Source organism: Helianthus annuus, chromosome 15 (genome assembly GCF_002127325.2).
Source record: "Helianthus annuus cultivar XRQ/B chromosome 15, HanXRQr2.0-SUNRISE, whole genome shotgun sequence".
NCBI classification, from domain to species: domain Eukaryota; kingdom Viridiplantae; phylum Streptophyta; class Magnoliopsida; order Asterales; family Asteraceae; genus Helianthus; species Helianthus annuus.
This window is the reverse complement of record NC_035447.2, coordinates 68,129,348-68,135,347: the sequence shown is the minus strand read 5'-3', so window position 1 is coordinate 68,135,347 and position 6,000 is coordinate 68,129,348.

Here is a 6,000-nt window from a genome sequence, read left to right as displayed (position 1 = left end):
TTTTGTTTGGTTGGTCTGACAAAAATGGTAATTTGTTCAAGTACATTTACTAAATAGGGATGGTCAGATACTCAGATTAATTTCTATAAGGAAACAAAAATATGAATAAAACTAAAAAAAAGGAACAAAGACATTGATTTATTTTTTTGAGAGGGTAGAGATTTATTCATTTAGGGAGCGTATGTATTTCTATAGAGAGTTGCATTTATGTATGGAGAGAGAGACACTACGCTAGGAACATCGTCGCCTGATGTCTGCAAGTTCTAACAAGTAGCCTTTCTATTACCAGTGATTTTTTCACTAGACAGGACATGTGCCAAAGTCGATTCGTTTCATTAGGGTTGGCATTGGCAACTCTTTTCAAAAGATTTTGTTTTTTAACACTAAAACTGTTTTTGTATTAAATTTATTGTATTTTTTCTTATAAGAAAAATAATACATTTCGTGTGTTATATAAACTTTCAATTTAATATAGCAGTTATGTTTCTTGTATCAACATATTTTTTATATTAAACAGGACATGCGAAGTTAAAGTAGATATTAATACAATTCTATTTATGCATAAAATGCAGTGAAGTGTTGATGTGTCTTTTACCTTTGTAAGCATTTTCATGTGAATATAAAATTTGATACACGAAATAGTTTCATGTATGTTGTTTACATAAATATAAATTGTGTGTTGTGAAAACCTAAGTATAAAATATACCTAACAGCTAGTCATGATTCCCTTATTTTCTTTAATTTATATATTTTCAACTAACAGCATGTTATTGCTAATTATTATTATACATATTACATTGGGTATTTTGGGCTTATTTGGCTATTACTTCTGCTTTAGTTGGTTGTATTTTTTGTGGGTATATATTGGTTCTTTTGTTTTGTGGGTGCGTTATTTGTACCCTACCGCTTTCTTTGACAACCACCCCCTCCGTTGCGTTTCTCTCCCGCCTCCACTGCGTATTGACGCCAACGAACTTGCTTTTTTGTATATCGTCTTCTCCGTTTAAAACTTTATCTAACAGAGGTAAAGTGTTACTCTTTTTATGGTGAACCCTTAATCGTCTCGGGTTTTGAGCTTTTCTTGGCTTGGATTGACAATCGTTTGTTATATTTTGTTATCCGCTTTACATTTTCCAGTAGTACATCGGATTTGTGGTTTCATGTGCCTATTTTCGTTGCAACGACTTAACGCCTTGAACCTTTTGGGGTTTAATGACTCCGATGATGATGTTTATAGTTGTTTTGAGAGTTTGTGTCATCGTGTTAGGCGGTCGATGACGATGAGACATTTTGTTCATCCAATACTTTTTTTATAATGCGTATGTGGTATCTTTATTTCTGTTAATCTGAGGTTTATGTTGTTAACTGTTTTGGTTTTGTTGATTGGATATGTTGTGGTTGGGTTATGTTGTCAATGATGATGACACTATGTGTTCATTAGAGACTTTTAAGATACTGCCGATGTGGTTTATTTCTATGTGTTAATCAGGGATTTGTTAAAGTGTTTGATGCTTAGCAGATGTTGCTGGAACTTTCGGTTTCTATGAGAATGGCCTCTCGTGAATCTGAGAGTTATTGTAATGCATATGTTTATTGGCGGTGATGTTGCTTGGCATTTGGTATGACATCATTCCATGCAACCATCTCGAGTTCTGAGCTTTGTGGATTTGATTTGTTTGCGTGCTTGAAGTATTGAAAACATGCATTGTAATTTGTGTTTGGCTACCATGTTTGTTTATTTATATATTATCAATCAGCAACATGTTATTGCTAATTGTTGTTGTACATGCGACATTTGGTCTTTTTTGGGGCTTATGTAACTTGTACTTCTCCTTTTGTGGGTTGTACCATTTGTGTTCTTTTGTTTTGGGGTTGCGTCATTTGGACCCTAAAAGTTACTAGGCTTTGTTCTTCATTGTTTTTGGTTGGTGGTGCCTGGTTATAGATCCACTTCTAGTGTTGTTGGCTGTTGTTTCTTGTGGTTATGCCTTTGTTATCTATGTTTTTGGTATGGGAAATTGGATCTCGATGAAGATGGTTTTAGGGCCATTTGAGAGTTATTGGAATGCATGTTTAGAACGAGTGTGATTTTAGTCGTCATGTGGCTTGGCAATTATTAGTTGCACCTGCGTCGACATGTTGCTAATTGATAAGATATAAATATATACATCTGAAACCTTTTTTGGGCTTAAATGTCTTTATAGACGATGATGTTACACCTCAATCGATGGCGGAAACACCGAGGCGGGGCGGACGAGATTGCTTAAAGACAACCTAACACTAAATTTGCGACAATAAATTAAGATTTAGATTTCATTTCATTTTATCAAATTCAAATATTTTAATGTCTCAAAGAACATACAACAATTTCAAATTACATGACTAAAACATAAGAATGCATAAATAAAGTTAGGTGAGTTTCTAAATCCACCCTAAGTAGATTTCTTGCATCGTTAATTATTACTGCAACATGTGTAAAATATACGTCAACACAAATTCTGTCGGTGAGCATACTAGTTTGTCTACGTAGCATAAGTATGAATAAAGGTCTCAAATCCATATGTTAATTGTATACTAAGTCATAGAATCATACTAGCATGCAATAACTAAAAATCAAGCCAAAGTGTCAGTAGCGTAATCTTATCACCAAACTGAATAAGATCGTATACGTAATCTTGTCACCAAAGTAAACAAGACCGTAAAGATTGAATAACTTAACAATGACCCAACAAACGGGGTGTGTGTTAATCCTATTGCGTTATACATGTTAAGGGAGGCTTTTTAAAGTTAATGATAGATGGCATGCATAAGATTTGTCCTAGTATGTATAAACAAGTAGCATAACAAGTAAGCATGTTTAAAGATTGAGTGTTTGCATAAAATTGATTATACGTGTGATTGTGAATTTAATATGGATACATGTTGCAACCCAAATAGTGTTTGAAACGAAAAATAGGTCAAGTATACTCACGGTTTGTGAAGATTTCCACAAAAAGCGAGTATGCGATTTTGGAGGATGGTGTCACCAAGTTACCCTTAAAAGGATAAATAAAGGTGTATGAGTATGATGGGTTGGAGATTGGAAAGTAACAGGAATTACATACGTATGAAAGTACATAAAACATACCTTGTTTTGGACACTTAAGTTGGACACTATTGTTAATTGTGTTTTTCATGGGTACTAAGTCACCCATTAGAAGTCCAACCTAAGGAATCCGAAACTAGATGTTTTTCGACCTTAACACATAACATTCAACCATGAGCTTTATTGATACCATGGTTTGGTTTTGGAGATTTATGTTATATATATTATGTGTAAGTCATGAATTAGTCAAGTCATATATTGTCAAGCATAGGTTAGATAGATCCATAAACCTCATGAGTTCACAAATGCACAAATCATCACATGGATTATTCGGATGATCATGAATAATATGGAGAACATAATTAAATCATCTAATTCATCAAGTAACCAAGTGAGTTTAACTAGACGAGTGCTTCCAAACATGGTTATGATTGGAGACTTGGTGTAATTTGTTCACTTTGTTTGCTTGGAAGTTACTTGGTGACTTAGGTTGTGTGAAATGTAAACATAATATCACAATAGTTCTGGAACAAAACTTCAATCCAAATCTATCCAACATAGGGATTTGTTGGCAACTTGAAGATATTCCAAAGTTGAAGAAAGATGAACATGTTTAAAATTCTAACAAAACTCAAGAAAAATCCTAACTTTGGACCTCAAAATGGTGATGTACCATCGTTATTTACCTTGGTAAACATGTGCTAACAGTCCTAGAGGTTATCAAAGGAAGGAGAAGCAAGAAAAAAAGTTAAAGAAACAAGCTTAAACTCATTGATTTGGAACTTGTATGAATACGTCCCAGTTGAGAAATGTGAAGATTATAGGATGTTTAGAAATGATTTGGGAGTGTTAAAAGTGTTTAGGAGGTGGGGAATGGTTGTATTTATAATTGGGATTAGGGTTTGGGTGTTGAATAAAGGTAGTTGGAGAGAGGAGGGAAAGGTGAGATTTAAACCCAAAATTGCGATTTAACGCACATTATGTCGTCAGGCTGCCTTGCGGACCGGAAGGCCTTTTGGCTTGCGGTCCGTAAGACTTTTCAAAAATAAAAAATCAAAATAATTCATTTTGGCCCCTTTAAGTTGTTGGTTTGGTTATATTATGCAATAACTTTAATATTTAGCACGTTTTGGGTGTTCTAAGGTGTAAGTAAGCATGTGTAATGTATGGTTAGTATTCCGAAGAAATATAAACTCGGTGTATGTCTCGGTCTTGTATAAAACACGTATTTCGTGATTGTTTACGTACAATGCAAGTTTGATTAAGCAAGTATGATATAAAGTGTGATTCCCATTATGATCAAATTTTAAATTATAATAGATTCCATGTCGAATACGAATTAATAACAAAATGGGAGAAGACTGAAAAATACGGAACGTCACAGATGATGCTTAAAATATGATTTTATAAGGCTGTGAAGGCTTGATATAAGCAACTAGTTGCTGTTTTTTGATTTTGGGTCAGAACTGATGAGTCATTTTTCATGTAAATTTTTCGAGTTGCCCTTTTTTATTTATATTCAGGTTAACGACTTATCGGACGATGACAAATAAGTTGTTCTCATGGTCTTTGTGACCGATGTGGTTTCATAAAAGCAAACGGCTACAATGATGTGTTCGAGCATATTCGTACAGAAGAAACACCAGATCTAAATGACCGGAATCAGTTCAGATCTGGGGGTAGGGTTTCTGCATAAAATGGTTAATCCTCTCGCCGATAACTGCTGGACACTACTTCGTCGGAAATCACTGCAAAACAGAAACGTCGTTAGCCTCGCCACGGGGAAAATGGGGGTTCTCTCCGTGACCACCCTCCGGCGTGAGAATAAGTACAGTGATCTCAGGAAGAAGATGAGTAGTAAGAGTGAAAGTAAGTGAAAGTGAATGAGAGACTTGTACCTGAATTCTCGTTTTTATAGTCGAAGTTTGGCGCCAAAAATATCACGGAGGACATAACGAAATCTTCTTTTCTGTTAGCAGTTAACTCCCCATCCATGCACACGGATCGCGAATTTGATCAACGGCTGGGGAGATGACACATGGAAAGTAGCTTGATCTAGATATGCATATAAATTGTTGCCATCATCGTGATTTAGATGAAGGTTCTGGATATTGCCACGTCACATTCGGTTATAACCGAATGAGGCTATGCATGATGACCATTTAATGCCTTCTAGAAGATCTACAGCTGTAAACCTTTGATCTTTTGCCACGTGTCCATTCTGTTATAAAAGAAAAGATTCCTTTTGTTCAAGTCCTTATTTTATGTGTGCGGATATGTTCAAGACTTGTCTTTTGTTGTTAGATCTTCAAGCTTAACTGTACCCTTGCGCGGGTCCGCGCAAGGGTGTTAATTGAATATTTGTCTTTCCTTTCTCCAGCGCATAGTCATTGAGGACTGATCTTTCCAAATCCTTCTTAAACTCGTTGCGCGGCCACGCAAGGTTTGTCTTAAGATGACTCTGGAGTATAATCATGGTATGGTCCTCTGCGCTTACGCAGGGTTTTGGGACCATACCCCTTCACGTACCAATTTTATAATAAGTTTCAATTCTTTTACTTATTGTTGTTGTCTGGTTGAAATAAAGCATAACTTATATGTATTTTCATTTGTTTAGCATGCCAACTTCTAACGTAAACATGGACATTTTGAACGGCTATCACGTATTCTTCAACATGTTGTCGACTCCGACAAACGAATCAATAACAAACTCCACGAGCTAACAAAAAGAGTTTGTAAAATTCATTAAAAGCAAGCGAAGTTGCAGCTTGCGATTAACGCGCATTATGCTATGAATAATAATGTTGCAACTTGACTGTAAATTTTGTAATTATCTTTAAACAATTAGTGTTATTAGATATCAGTTTTTGAAGTGGTATATAAGGATGAGCACTCCTTGCAATTGTTTCCAGAAA